This window comes from Lepidochelys kempii, chromosome 13 (assembly GCF_965140265.1).
Source record: "Lepidochelys kempii isolate rLepKem1 chromosome 13, rLepKem1.hap2, whole genome shotgun sequence".
Lineage (NCBI taxonomy): Eukaryota > Metazoa > Chordata > Testudines > Cheloniidae > Lepidochelys > Lepidochelys kempii.
In genome coordinates this window covers 29,827,620-29,842,752 of record NC_133268.1, presented here as the reverse complement: position 1 = coordinate 29,842,752, position 15,133 = coordinate 29,827,620, and the positions used below count along the sequence as shown (strand labels likewise).

Below are 15,133 nucleotides of genomic sequence, written 5' to 3'. Positions count from 1 at the left end.
TTACATACTGTGACAGGGTTGGGCCAGATGGCTACAGGAGAGTGATAGAAGGCAGATATATTAGCCCCAGGTTAAGTAGGTCCCTTTTCCCTGGGTAAGGTAACAGGGAAGGTTCCAGAACAATCAGGAACTTTCTGGAAACAATTAAGACAGACAGGCTGATTAGAACACCTACAGCCAATCAAGAAGCTGCTAGAATCAATTAAGACAGGCTAATCAGGGCACCTGGGTTTAAAAAGGAGCTCACTTCAGTTTGTGGTGCGTGTGTGAGGAGCTGGGAGCAAGAGGCACTAGGAGCTGAGAGTGAGAACGTGTACTGTTGGAGGACTGAGGAGTACAAGCATTATCAGACACCAGGAGGAAGGTCCTATGGTGAGGATAAAGAAGGTGTTGGGAGGAGGCCATGGGGAAGTAGCCCAGGGAGTTGTCGCTGTCACACAGCTGTTCCAGGAGGCACTCTAGACAGCTGCATTCCACAGGGCCCTGGGCTGGAACCCAGAGCAGAGGGTGGGCCCGGGTTCCCCCCAAACCTCCCAACTCCTGGTCAGACACAGGAGGAGTTGACCTGGACTGTGGGTTCATGAAAATAGCCAAACAGGGCTGCCGAAAATCTCCGAGGCGAGCAAATCCGCCACTAAGTGCAAGACCCACCAAGGTAGAGAAAGAACTTTGTCACAATACATTCCCTGCATAACTTTTTAGGGTCACACTGAATCTTTCCACCAAACCATTTATTTCTGGGAGATATGAGGTATCTTTTAGTTGTTAAATCCCCACATAGCTATTCTGTGAGCTATGGAAGTTGAGTCATGAAAGTTGACCCACAGTCAGATAAAAATCTCTCTAGGGTAGGGTTGGGCAAACTTTTTGACCCCAGGGCCACATCTGGGTATGGAAATTGTATGGTGGGCCATAAATGCTTATGAAATTGGGCATTGGGGTGTGGGAGGGGGTGAGGGCTCCCGATGGGGATGCGGGCTCTGGAGTGGGGCCAGAAATGAGGAGTTCAGGATGTGGGAGGAGGCTCTGGGTTGGGGCAGGAGATTGGGGTGCAGCTCTGGCTGGTTGTGCAGGCTCTGGGTGGGGCTGGGACTGAGGGGTTTGGAGGCTGGGAGGGGGATCAGGGCTGGGGTAGGGACTTGGGGCACAGGAGGGGGTCTGGGGTGCAGGCTCCAGGTGGTGCTTACCTCAAGTAGCTCCCAGAAGCAGCAGCATGTCCCCCCGCTGGCTCCTATGCGGAGGTGCAGCCAGGCAGCTCTGCACGCTGCCCCCACGGTTCCTGGCCAATGGGAGCTGCGGAGGCAGTGCTTGGGGCAGAGGCAGCATTGGGAGCCCCCACATGTAGGAGCCAGAGAGGTAACATACTGCTATTTCTAGGAGCCGCACAAAGTGGGGCAAGCCCCTGACCCTGCTCCCTGGCTGGAGCAGGGAAAGTCCTGGACCCTGCTCCCCAGCAGGACCTCAAGAGCCGGATTAAAATGTCTGAAGGGCCGGATGCAGCCCCTGGGCCGTAGTTTGCCCACCCCTGCTCTAGGGAAACCCACTCTCCTGAAGCTAGTGAGGTCTCTTGCCACAGATTCTGACTCAGTGTTAGTCAGAGCCACTGCTTCAGGCTCTCTAGTGGCAAAACCCACCACCACCAAGATATTTCTTCCCCTTTCAGGTAGGTCATGGCATAGGGCCCACAATGTCCATTGCTACCCTCTGAAATACCTCTTGTATCACAGGCAAGGAGAGTAGGGCAACTTCCTGGGGTCCTACAGGTGTTTTACTTTCTTGACAGAATTCACAAGACCTGCAGTAATTCCTCACATTGTTCTGTTCTCCTCACCAGTAGAATTTCTCTTTAAGCTGTCATAAGTTCTCTGTGCCCCAAGTGACCAGCAAAAGGACAACCATATGCTAAAAACATTAATTCCCTATGGTCCTGGGTGGGCACAGCCAACTGCTTATAGGGCTGCCAAGGGTGTTTTGTTTTTTCCCATAGCAATTCCCTAAACAATTTCCCATCTGCTTAAAAAAAACACCTTTCCCCATTTTCCATTCCTGGGGATCCCTTCAGGACACACTCTGTGATGCTCTCTAGAGTGGGACCACAGCTGATATCTGGGACAGCTTCATTCATAACCGGAGCCATCTCCTCCTCCTGCTCCACCCCAGCCCTGAGGGCAGGCTGCTTTTCCCTCCTGTGCAGGAGCCAGCCTCAGCCCCTCCCACCCCTGGAAACACCCTGGTTCCTTCTGCTGCAGAAGAGTTAGAGAGACCTTCTCTCTGCTCTAAACAGTTTCTGGGACTTTATCACTCCCCTTTGGGATCGCAGCACAATATTCCCTTTTGCTCCAGGTTACTATGTTACCATATTAATAGACTTAGCCATATGCAAAATTTCTTTCATGCTCTTCTGAAACAGGGGACTTGGTGTTGATATTGTGCCATGTGAAAAGTACAAAATGGAAAATTCTTGAGAAGGACCTTTTGAGGTGTCTGATGGGGCACAGTCACCTCTTGTGAGTGCCTCCTGTTGGCTGGGTGCAATCCTGCACTCTTTCTTTTCTCTACCTGGGGCTCCCCCTGTGGGCTGTTATTCTCATCAGGTGAGACTTTAGTGGCTCAGCCCTTCACCTAAGACAATCAGTTAATAGGTGAATGGATGGATGAACCAGTAAGAGGTCCAGCAAGGCCTTTCTCTGTGCCCCTGTTAATGTCTTTAACCCCATGTCTGTGCTCAGTTCTCAGCCACTTCTGGGTTAGCTTTAAGTCACTGACTACCCGGCTATAGAGCAGTACCATCAGGTTTTCTCCTGGAGACTCTTTACATTTCTTGGTTCTTATTGGAGCTCTCCAGCCAGGTACCTCTTTCAAGTTCAGTCCCCTTCCGGGATAACAAAATCCAACAAGTGGCTGGTGCTCTGCAGGGTCTTCAGCCCTTCTCTAACTTCAAATTCCAGCCCTGTACTTGGCCTTCAAAAAAAAACTTGTCTCCTTCTTGGGGTTTTGGCCACTTTGCCAGTTGGCACTATGGAGGACCCAGGCCTCCCCACTAATCTGGATCCCAACCCTGGGATCCTACAAATAGCAGCCATGTGCTGCTTCCTTCAATAGCTATTGCTGCATTCCCTGGGCCTTTTTGCACAAGACCCCTTCCTCGTAGCCCTGGCCACAGGGCTAAAGTTCGCAACTCCTCTTCTTCCTCACTGAAAGCTAGTGCCACCAGTACAGTGGCCTCCTCCTTTCCCATGCCTGATGTCCTCTTTGGCCATACTGAGCCCGCAGTTGGTGCTCCTGACAGCAACTGAGCCAAAAGGCCCCGTTTCCCCACGAGTTCTCCTCGTTAGTACAGTGGTGAGTATCCCCGTGTGTTATGCGGTTCCCCAGGGTTCGATTCCCCAACGGGGAGAGGATTTCCTGGCGTGGCTGCTCTTTGTTCCCCTCTCTCATGTCTTTCTGAAACAGTTGCAGCCTGCCCACAGAGCTTTCTCAGACATGCCTGTTGGCTCCATGGTCAGGTTCTTTCATCAATGCACTGCTGGATATGGCTGAGGTTCCTTGAAAGAAGGTCCTTTCAACACAGTGCCTCTTAAGGGATCAGCAGTAGCGTACGCTTGAGCATTCCATTCCATCTCTCTGCCCACTCTTACGCTGTCTTTGAAGCTCACTGTATATCAGTCTGTGAAGAGTCCCCTAATGGCAGAGCTTTTCTAATTAGAGCACCTGAGCGCATAACAACTTGGTCCTGTGGCTGTCCATTAGTTGCAATGGGGACGGACTGCGGTGGGTTTGGAATCCTTGGGTCTCCTCCTTCTTGTTCTGCCTCTTCCATCTGTAGAGTTTGCTCTGTTCGTTGGTCTTTGTGAGGAACAAGCTGTAGATGTCGACGGTTTCTGTTGATGTCTGCACTGTGGATCTCGCTCACCTATCACCTGGGCGCTGAATTCTTTTTCTTTACGAGAGTTGGCGTTGACCGTCCTTTTCCTCCATGCAAGTTGACGGCCCCCAGGTTCTAGAGCTGGCAGTTTCTTAACTGAGTGATGTCCCTTGTGAAAGTCTTGGGAAGTGATTTTAGTCTTTTCATCCATCTTGGCTGCTCCCTTCATGGCTGGCCACTTTGGAAGTGGGTTCCTTTCTCAGCTTGTGCACGGTTATGCTGGTTCGGCAGGTCAGAGTCTTTTGCTGTTTGACTGGCTGTGGCTAGGGAGAAATCCCTCTTTAGCTGTAGCCACTGGGAAAGATTTGTAGCTCTTCACCCAATAACCTGCCTGTCCCTGAGATTTTCATGGTGTACGTTCCCAAAAGGACAGCTCTCAGCCAATGTAGGCGGAGCTCGTCGAAAACTTTGGACATTTTCCCCTGGCTCTGCAATTCGCTGGTGGAAAGATGCTCTCTCATAAACCACATTGCTCTGAGGTAGAAAGGGTGCATCGAACATAGGCAGAACCCTTTCCTAGCCACCCTTGTTGACTGTCTGCAGGAAAGGCAACGGGTGAAACGATATGCTCTCCCCGCTTCCCCACAGCAGAAAGGAAAGAAACTAGCTGTCTGTTTCCAGTTTCTTTATGGAGTTTCTTTGCCATTCGAAACATTGCAAAGTATTGCTAGCAGCCTGTCCATCGGGAAAGTTTGTCAATTGAGAAGTTCTCTGGGGCATTGAAGAGTGGCATGCTGAGGAGATCCCGTAAGCTTTGTTCCTTGTCTTGGCAACCTTTGTTGCTGTTTCCCTTCTCTTCCTCTTCTCCCTTTACTCCTGACACCATGTCCTCTACTTCTGGAGCATCTATGGATTGGCTACAGAGCTGTCTTCTGCACAGCAGATGTGTTCACCATAAGATGGTTTTATGCTCTGCCAGGTATGGCTGAGATTGGTTGAAATCAGGTATTTTAGTCACAGTGCCACCAAGTGACTGAAGAGAATAATACAGTTTAGCATTCCAGTACAGTGGCCTCCTCCTTTCCCTTGTCCTCTGTCCCCTTTGGCCGTGCTGAGCCCGCAGTTGATGCTCTTGGCAGCGGGTGAGCCAAAGGGCCCTGTTTCCCCACCAGTTCTCCTCGTTAGTACAGCGGTGAGTATCCCCGTGTGCTATGCAGTTCCCCAGGGTTCGATTCCCCGACGGGGAGAGGATTTCCTGGCGTGTTACTTTTACAAGTAACATACGCAGAATTTTCAAACACTGTGTGCAGAATTTTTAATTTTTTGGTGCAAAATTCCCCCAGGAGTAAATGAACTTCCTTCTGAGGACATGCCCAAGTGAGACATAACAACACTGACTTGGTGTGCAACAGAATATAGTAAGAAGAGCATGGAATGGATTTTATTAACACTATTAAGCTGCTTGTGAATGATTTTGTGATTTACAAGTTGGCAACTTTTCTCTGAATGTCACTGTAACTGGCAGCAAGGGAGATTTACATTGGACCTCAGGAAAAACTTCCTGTCAGGGTGGTTAAGCACTGGAATTGGAACCAAGGGAGGTTGTGGAATCCCCGCCCATGGAGATTTTTAAGAACAGCTTAGACAAAAACCTGTCAGGGATGGTCTAGTTGACTTTGTCCTGCTATAGTGCAGGGGGCAGGATTACATGACCTCTCAAGGTCCCTTCCAGCCCTACCTTTCTATGATTCTACAATTCTGAGTGGTTGCACCTCGCATGGAATACACAAGGTGGGAGTCTTCTTGAACCCTCCCCTACTCCCCCGTGCACCTGAGGAAGGGACATCCAGCCTGGCCCACAAAGACCAGTCTAAAACAACATATACAATGTGTGGTTCATCCACGGATCTCAAGCCCTTACAAGCAGCTAACACAGCTATGTGTAAATGCTTTGAGCTGCTGCTAGGCTTAAGAAGCAGTTTGCTAAATATTCCCACCAATCATGCAGTCTGACCAATCAGGTGATTCAGCTGTGAGTCTGTTTCTCATTAGGGACATGGAGCTAGCTGGTCCCAGGGTCAGCTGCGAATCCTAATTCCTGACAAGTGCTGTATGAATATTCATTATCTAATCCCTCTGGAGAGAGATATTATCCCCAGTTTAATAGATGGAGCGACAGAAAAGATAAGTGGCTTGACCCAAAGTCATGTGTAACCCATATATCTACAAGGGAGATATCTCTTTAAGAGACCCACTGGAGGGAGGGAGGTGTGTGTTGTGTCTGGGTCATTGTTGCTAGGCAGATTTAGCACTCCACATTCAGAAGCTTCTGTCATTGCGTGTGGTAATTTTGGATCTGCTCCATAGGTTCCCTGTTGCTGTGGTCAGACTCCATGAAGGCAAGCAGTCAAGGCAGCTCCTTTACAAAGGGCCACATGGCCTGGGTGAGTTGGGAGAAGCTGAGCCTAGGAGCAGGAAGTAGGCTGTTGTCCTTAGCTCTGAAGCATTTTGCAGCAGGTTAGTGATATTGTTACCTCTATAACAGGGAAGCCTGGGCAATGCTAATTATAGCAAGGGGGAAATAATATATTCTGTTTTAACTGTATGCTTTGAATATTGTTTGATTTTAGCCAAACTGTTTTAGTTATTGTCTCAATTACTATGATTCACCAATTTTTGTTTAAATGTGATAATGGGGAAAGAGTCATTTATATTTTGCTATTCTCCATTTTGTATTTTCTTGAAACAGAGGGTTTTTTTAATCTGTATACTTAACTGAGTGGTTGGTTAATCAGTTAGCTGACTGGCTAGCTGTGATTTCAGAAGAGGAAGAGTCAGCATGGATTCCAAATGAAGATTCCTACAAGCATGTGGAGGGAAGATGCTGTTTTGGACTCGGCGGACAGTTTAGATTTGGTGATCAAAGACTAACTGAGACTCAGGCAAACTCAACCTAAGCTTTTGGGAACTCTGAGTTTCTTCTCGCTGTGTTTCTGTGGGGACTGAACTGTTCAGATTTTAACTTGTTTTCTTTATTTGTTTATGTATAACTGAAGATAATGTCTGTAGATTATAAAAGAGCCACTCTATTTTTTACAACATGACATATTTATTTCTTTATCATAAGATTTTATGAAGTTATTTAATTAAATGAATTTCTTTAGTTCCTTTTGGGACTTGAATGTCGGGAGGTTGACACTGTGCAATCCTTGCTGAAAATCCTGAGAGACTGAACTCTGGGTCTCCAGCCACTTTTCTGTGGGAGTCGGGTTTTTTTAAGTACTAGAGAAGGGAAATGAAGTGAACTCTAGCCCACCTAAATAAAGGTTACACATGTATCAAGTCACTGGCAGAGAATGCAGAGAAGGCCTGACTTCCAGGCCTTTGTTCTAACTAGTAGAATCACATCTGAAATCTAAGATGATTATCTGGATAACATTTAATGGTCACATTTCCAATGCTTTGTGGTATGAAAATATATTACAAAAAGAATTTACGTAGAGTCTTTTGGGCTACATGGGGAAATTTGCTGGAATAACTATACTGCTCTAGTTATACGAGTATAATTCCTGTGTGGATACTCTTATTTGGGAATTAAAATGTCCACACAGGGAGTTATATCAGTGTAACTAAAGCAGCATAATTATATTGGTAGACAAGCCTTTAATATTTTAAGAAAGAATTGTTTGCTTTGGTGAAAGAACCCATTTAGATGCACAATACATGTCCCTCTTTATTGCTGAGACATCAACTTTGGAAGGAGAGAGAGAGAGCATGGATTAGCCACTGGAAGGAGACATTTGATGCTCACAGTTCAAAGGGATAGTCCTGGGTATTCACTGCCTCACATCAAAGCTTTTTAGAACATCATGGAAAAGGGCAGGCTCCAGGAACGTTTTTGCTGTTGGGACCTTCAGGGACTGAAAAACCAGTGACAGCATAAATCAAGTTAAACTGGCCCTGTGAGAAACTTTAGCAACGACTATATTATTGTATGCCTATATTTATTTTTGCTGCAGAGAACTGAATATTTACACTGTCTTTTTTTTATTTAGATTGCAAGCTCCTTGAGGAAGGGACTGTCCTAATTCTGGTCTACACCTAAGATTTAGGTCAATCTAGCTACATCACTTAGAGTTCTGAAAAATTTCACACACTGTGCGATATAGTTAGGTCAACCTCACCCCTGTAGACGCAGCTAGGTCAATACAAGGATTCTTCCTTCCATCAGCCTAGCTACTGCCTCTCGAGGAGGTGGATTTACTACACCAATGGAAAAACCCTTTCTGTCAACGTAGTGTCTACACTCACCTCCTACAGCTGCATTCCCCCAGCTGTAGTACTTGTAGCAAAGACACAACCTTAGTTGGGACTTCTGGTGCTATTGTAGAACAAAATAATGAGTGGTTCCCTTTTGCCAAATAGTAGCAGATTTTGGGGTATTACAGATCAGGTTTTGGAGGAGGAGGAATTAGTAATGCAAAGTCAAGGTAGTTACATACTCCACAGGCAGAAACTTCAGCTAAGGCACTGCTGCCTCACAATGTCCTTATCCTACAGTGACTGGCCTCTTAAGGGAACGTGGGCCCCCAATCCACCTGTGATAAGCTTAACTTGCCTTCTAAGGAGTGAGGGAAATGCTTTTAGTCATGTGACAGGAAGGTCATATCATTAACTCCAGTCAAATCTAGGGATATAGAGGAGGAGCCTGAGGAAGAGTGATCAGCTGCTGAAGGAAAGAAGTTTGCCAACAGCCCACTCCACAAAGGAGTGATCTGTAATTCCTAAATTTAAATCCTGGCTCGTAACTCCCTTCTTAAAGTCACAGTCCCAAGTAGGAGGACTCTGAGACCCTAAACCTGAGGGGGAAGCAGAAAGACGCTTTTGTGGGAGCTGAATGATATTGAATAAATTAGTTCCCAGGAGAAGGGGAATATAGTTTCAAAGACTTCAGTTTTAACTGGATTATTCTGGAGAATTTGGAGGGAAACTGCAGGGGGTGCTTGTAGGACCACTAGGGGCAGCTGCTCTGCATGACAGAGGAACTGCAGAGAAGTTTAACTGTCCATGAAGAGACTGTCTGGTTGTGGTCACTGCATGATATCTCTATAACTCTTTCTATGGACAGTTTCATCCTGAATGATCATACATCAGTGACTCACAATGTGTATGACATTAGTGACTGTTACTATAACAACAACAGTCCTCCAGGACAGATTGAATTTTCCTCCAGGGCAGATTGGAAGAGGCCCTTGTGGTTTTTCACCTTCCTCTGTAGCATGTGGCATGGGTCACTTGCTGGAGGATTCTCTGCTCCTTGAAGTCTTTAAACCACAATTTGAGAACTTCAATAGCTCAGACATAGGTGAGAGGTTTTTGCAGGAGTGGGTGGGTGAGACTCTGTGGCCTGCGTTGTACAGGAGGTCAGACTAGATGATCATAATGGTCCCTTCTGACCTTAATATCTATGAAACAGGAAACAATGGGAAAGATTATTCTGATCTAATTGTAAAAGGTGTCCTCTATGCTTTGGGGAAAGCTACATGGGGGAAATGACCAGAATAGCTATTCCATGATAGCTATTCTGGAATAAGCGTCCACCTGGGGAGCAATGCCGAAATAGCTAGTGCACTTTAAATCTCTCCCTCCCTGCTTAATCCAGAATAATTTTCCTATGTAGACAAGTCCTTCACCAGCTCTGGAGGGCGGGTGGGTGGGAGGGAAACCATACTCCACAACTGATAGTTCTGATTACCTGAATTTTGTTGTCAATATACAAGAAGATATTCTCTTTACTGTAGTTTTTACGGCTCAAGAGAAAGTACAGTAGCATAAATAAGTTGCTAAAGGAGAAAATACATTCTTTGCAAATCAGAGTGACTCCAAGCTTGTGTTGAGGTTTGTAGAAAATAATGGATCAAGTGTCTACTATCTGCTTCATGACCTCTATGAGTTGGACTGTCTGCACCATGATTAAAGCACAACTGGAAACCAAAGATGAGATAATGGGAACTTTAGACAAAACAATCAAGGTATTTGTGCATGCCCCATTCCTAGAACTGGCAGAAGTCTCTGCCAAGTGAGCTGAAGTGATTCTGCTTTCAGAAATTTTTTTGTTTGTTGTTGCTAAAAGCAGAGAAAGAATGAAAGGAAATCTCAGAAACTACTGGGATGGATATAAACAGACTCTCCACAGAGTATAAAAAAGGGCAATGAACATTTAACATTAATTGTATATTGCTTAATTGGCCTGAGAAATGAAAAGACAAGGTCTTTTTAAGAAGACACTTCAGTGGAGTAAGACATCAGGCAACTTAAACCTTATTGCAGAGATCTGAAGAGAAGACTATGAAGGATGCTATCATTTACCTGAATTTTTCCACTGCCTGTTTGAGAGCCAAAAAGTGGAATTTGTGAAGACAATAGTACAATTCCAAGAAATAAATGTCTGACAAGGTTACATCAGTCTTGGCCTGCAGAGGGCTAGCCTTCAGTTTACAGTAAAGTACAAGTCACCTGATCTACCATACAGCTGTCTAAAATCCCATCATATGCAAACCTTAGCATGGGGAATACAAAACCAAACATTGTCTGATTTACATGGAATAAGTCTCTATGAGATCCTTATCTCATATACTTTTATCTTTATCTAGGATAAATGACAGGGAAATGGCCCTTGTACGTTTCCTACCTCACCAAAACCTAATCTGCTTCTGGCCTTATGTTAAGGCCCAGGATGCTGCAAGGTTCTTGGCACATCCACCAGTACCCTGGTCCTACTGGGCTGATGTCAGTGCACAGGCCTCTATGAGGTCCCTGCCTCATCAGCACTGTCTTGCAAACCTGATATGAGCTCACACAATTATGTGAGGTCACTTTCTTACCTGCCTCTACACTGCTACAGGGCTCAGAGCAAGACCCAGGCATCTGCTTGACCCACCTCCCCCTTTCTGTTGGTATGTTCTTAGGTCGTAGGACTTTTTAGGGCCTGGTTGTTGTGATGAGTTGCCCCGCCCCTCTCCGGGGTGCCACCTGATGTCCTGGGGAACCACTGATCCCACCAGTTCCACCAGTGTGGGTTCCCTTGCATTGCCCCGCTGAGCCAGGCCCTCCAGCCTCCTCCAGCACACATGCAGGTAGGACCACAAACACAGAGATCAGCGTGGGAAGACTCACTGTGGGAATTGCCCAGCACTTAAGTGCATACCCCTTCTAGAGTGTAAACCCAAAATTGTATTGTCTTGAGCTGCACAGAAAACTGTACAGCGTAAGCTCATGAAATTTGCTCCCTTCCTCCATGTGGTTATAAAAAGTTAAAAGGTTAAAAAAACTTATAAAAAGTGATTATAAGGCATAGCAAACAGATCAAAGTAGATTACTGAGCAAATAAAACAAACACTCAATACACTAAAGAAACTGGCTACAAGTAGTAAAGTGGATTTTTCACACCCCTGAGCAACATAGCTGGAACGACCTAACATTTAGTATAGACCTGGCCTCAAATGATTATTTTAATCAGTGGGCTACTGGCTCTTGATAGAGACCTTACCTGACATCCTTTAGTGAACTATTATATCTGACCCAGGTGATTCCTGTAAAACTTTATGAATCCCTTGTGCCCTCTGCCAGCTGGCATCAATAGGTTCGTTTGTCATACATCTCTCACATTTGGGCATTGGCAAACTGAGAGTTATGGATGTGTGTGTGTGTGTGGGGGTGTCTTTGAGGGTCATTGGTGTCTCCGTGGGCTACAAGTGACAGGAGCATTGATGTCTGTGGGGGCACCATATTGGGAGTGTCAGTGTCTCTGGGGGCATCAATGTCTGCAGGGGGCTCCGAGTCCCTGAAGGCATGCCATCGGGGTGTTGGTTTTGCAGTGACAGTGTCTGTGGGGATGTCAGGAGTCTCAATATCTGTGGGTGTGTCAGTGTCCCTCGGGGCACTGAAGATGTCAATGTCAGTAGGGGCCTAGGGTTGCCAGCAGTACCATATTATAAAGAGTGTCCCTTACATAAATAAAAGATTGCCTGTTCTGTACTCAATCAATGCGGGATGCTTTTTATCCTGTATTTCAACTAGGGATGAGGGTGCTGCCGCTCAAGCGGTCTAGAACATCTCTCCAGCATCTGAAATCCAAAAGAGAGCAATGTTCTGGCACTTTGACATCTTGACCTGGCACATGGGGTCACAATGCCACTCATATATGGCCCCGATGCCCTGCTGAAAGTTGCCCCTCCCACTGAAATCTGAAATGGTGCCCCTGTTGGTTGCAGTGATGCCTCCTCCAGCTGCTGCCATCCTCCAGTGCACACCCCTTCTCACAGCCACAACCCCTGGTGGCCCACTGTGCTGCAGCAGGCAGAGGCCAGCAACTGCAGCCTCTGACTTGGCTCCCAGCACCTGCATGGCACCTGAATAGGAGTCGCAGCGACTGCCTGGCCAAGAGCCTGAGGCCCTGGTTTTCCTAAAGCACACTGAGCTGGAAAGAGAGAACTCCTAGGAAGGACAGGGGAGGAAAAAGGACTTACCCCCCAGAGCCTCAATATAAGACAAAGAATGTTGTGTAAAGCCTCCGCTCAATCCAGTAGAATGAGACTGTAAGATTTGTAACTTTTCAGTCATTGCTACTATAATCATTAAGTTCTGTAACCTTTTGCAAACTTTGTAACTTTTAGTCATTGTTAGCATAGCCTTTTAAATATTGTAACTTTTTTGCAAGCTTTGTAACCTTTTCAGTTACCACTTGTAGAACCTCCAAGCTTCGCACTATTCCATCACGCGATCAGGGTGAGTGTGAACAAGGGAGTGTACATGGGACTGGGCAGAGAGGAACTACAAGGCGAAAAGAGCCCAGAGACAGGAGCCAGATGTGTCTGATGTAATCTGCTCTGAGAAGGCAATCACGGGGTGCTGTAAAGAAAAGAAGAACCTGGTATGCATAAAAAAAAACGAGGTCTGAGAATGCTTCCCGGTGACGGACACAGAAGGAAAAACTCAGTGTACGTGACAGGAGCCACCCAGTCCCAGTAAAAGGAGGAAGGCATGCGCACAAGGCCCCTGCTTCTTGATCTGCTCTCCTGCCTGGATCCATGACTCAGGCGAACACACCAGATCTACTCTGCTTCAGCTTCTCGGCTTCCTCTGCTGTCTCCAGTAACTTTCTGCCTGCGTGAGTGTGTGGGTGCATGAATAAGCTCCATCCCTTTTCTGTTTGATCCAATAGCAGCATTTAATAAAACCAATATAAGTGTAACCCTGGGTTGGTTTCTAGGGAAATTGAGGTAACATTAGTGGTAGAGACTGCAGGCAGCCACCGATAGGGTACACTAGTGGAAAGGGGCAACACGGAGTAGAGAGCATGTGTGGGTACCTGCTCCCCCTTCCAGGTACAGTAGAGGAAAGGGGCAACAAAGAGTAGAGAGCACATTTGGGTAGCCTACGAATCCCGGTGCACCTGCTCCCCCTTCCTGATTTTGGGTACGATGCCACTGTTTAGAAAGGGAAAGAGCCCCCCTGAATCCACAAGGGAGGTGAAGGTTGCAAAATTTCCCCTCCTCCTGCTCTGGGCACACTCCAAGGGTGTTGTCCCAGGGGTGGTTTCATCAGGGGACACCAGGGTGGATGTAGAAAATATGTACCAGAAATACTGTGAGTTTTATCATCCGGATTCAAAGACTAAGGATCGGGCGGCAGCATGGCTGTTGTGGCAAACTTGTTGTGCTTGGCAAACTGCTAAAGCTGATTATAATTCTGAAACTATGCAAGTGAAATAGGAGTTGGAGTGAGTAAAGGCGGAAAGGGATATGTGGAAGGCGCAAGCGGCAGGGTCAAGTTGTCAGCAGCTAGCAATCTCCGCCGTCAAGGCAATGGACAGAGCTGAACAGGTCGAGGAAGAGAGGGAACAGTCTAAGGAGTTGGAGGTCTGGGTGGAGTGTTTGCGGGAACTGATGTTAGAGCAGGGGACCCGTCCCGGCTGTAGAGCAGCAAGACCCCCAGGATCGGGGACAAAGCTGCCGCTCCGATATGACCCCAGAGACTGGGACGGAGACACATGGTATGACCCAGACCCGGGATAGCCGCCAGATGGGCCAGGAGCTTGGCCAGCCCCGGTGGCAGCTGTGCAATGGTTAACTTTCCAGCATGGCCCCCCGGCCCATGGAGGGAGCCCCAGACCCGTAACCAGGGTAACTATGCAGGAATAGCCTTGACCCCCATGGAGATAACTTCTCTGGGTTAGGGCCAAGGTGAGCACATTCTTGGAAAGGGCGTTATCAGTTTCTGATGGAGACAGAGGATCAGGGGTTAAATCCAGAGGAGGTTAGGAAGCTGTTTGAGGATGGCATCCACTGTACCGGGGTGCGATATGGGAATCACACTGCGGACGCAGGTGGACGGACGGTGGCAGTCCCCGTTCACAATGGTTTGCAGTTTGGCTCAAGGAGAGGCATTGCAGGAGCTGCCAGTATGCAGCAGGCTCCCATGCTCCAGGGGAGGCCCCTGATGTCTTTGTGGAGAGAATGGTATTAGCGGGATTGTTAACTGGGCGGAATCCGGCCCGTGCCCAGGGGGGAGCGATCCCTAGCACTCTGTCCTAGATTGTGGTTCCAACGGCCGAATTAAGGCTTATTGCAGCAATGTTGCCCAAAGATGTTCAGATTGCTATGGGAGTGTGGAGGCAGGGAGAGCCCCTAGACATATCACACCTTAAGGAAGCAGCGTACCAGGCCACCAGAGTGGTTGGTCAGCCCAGAGCTGGGGCTCCTCCTCCTGTCGCTGTGGCCTCAGCCCCAGCGCCTCGACAAAGGCACCCCTGATCAGACACCAGTCGGCTCCGCACACAGTTGTGGATGGCCTTAAAGGACCATGGGGAATCCATGGGTCAATGGAATGGGAAACCCACAGAGACCCTAGTACTCCGCTGTATTCAGCTAGGGTTGAAGCTCCCGGAGCTGGGGGGTGATACTGGGGCCAAGAAAGTAACTTCAGATTAGGGGGGCCCCAGTGGACTGGGAGAGGAAAGCACCCAGGGATGGACCTGGGTGGGTCCTCTCCAAGTGGATTTGGGAGGAAGGTTGCGGGTGCACCTTCGGGTGTGGGGGCCACATGAACACTCTGAGACATCTGAACTAGATTTTGTGGTGCTGGTGGACACTGGCGCTGCTGTCTCGCTGCTTCCCTGCCCCGTGCCATGAGTGCCAATCCAGGGAACCATTGAGATCCATGGATTTGATGGCAGTTCGGTGAAGGGGCAAGTGTTGGGAGGGGAAT

At 47.7% G+C, this 15,133-nt stretch overlaps 1 long non-coding RNA gene across 1 annotated transcript; it reads left to right on the top strand.

Moving 5' to 3' along the window:
- The first annotated feature begins 5,952 nt into the window (after positions 1 to 5,952).
- On the top strand, positions 5,953 to 6,985 carry LOC140896990 (uncharacterized). The gene is made up of 2 exons (XR_012154657.1): positions 5,953 to 6,382; positions 6,615 to 6,985. It is a non-coding gene; the product is annotated as an uncharacterized lncRNA (long non-coding RNA).
- The last annotated feature ends 8,148 nt before the right edge of the window (positions 6,986 to 15,133 follow it).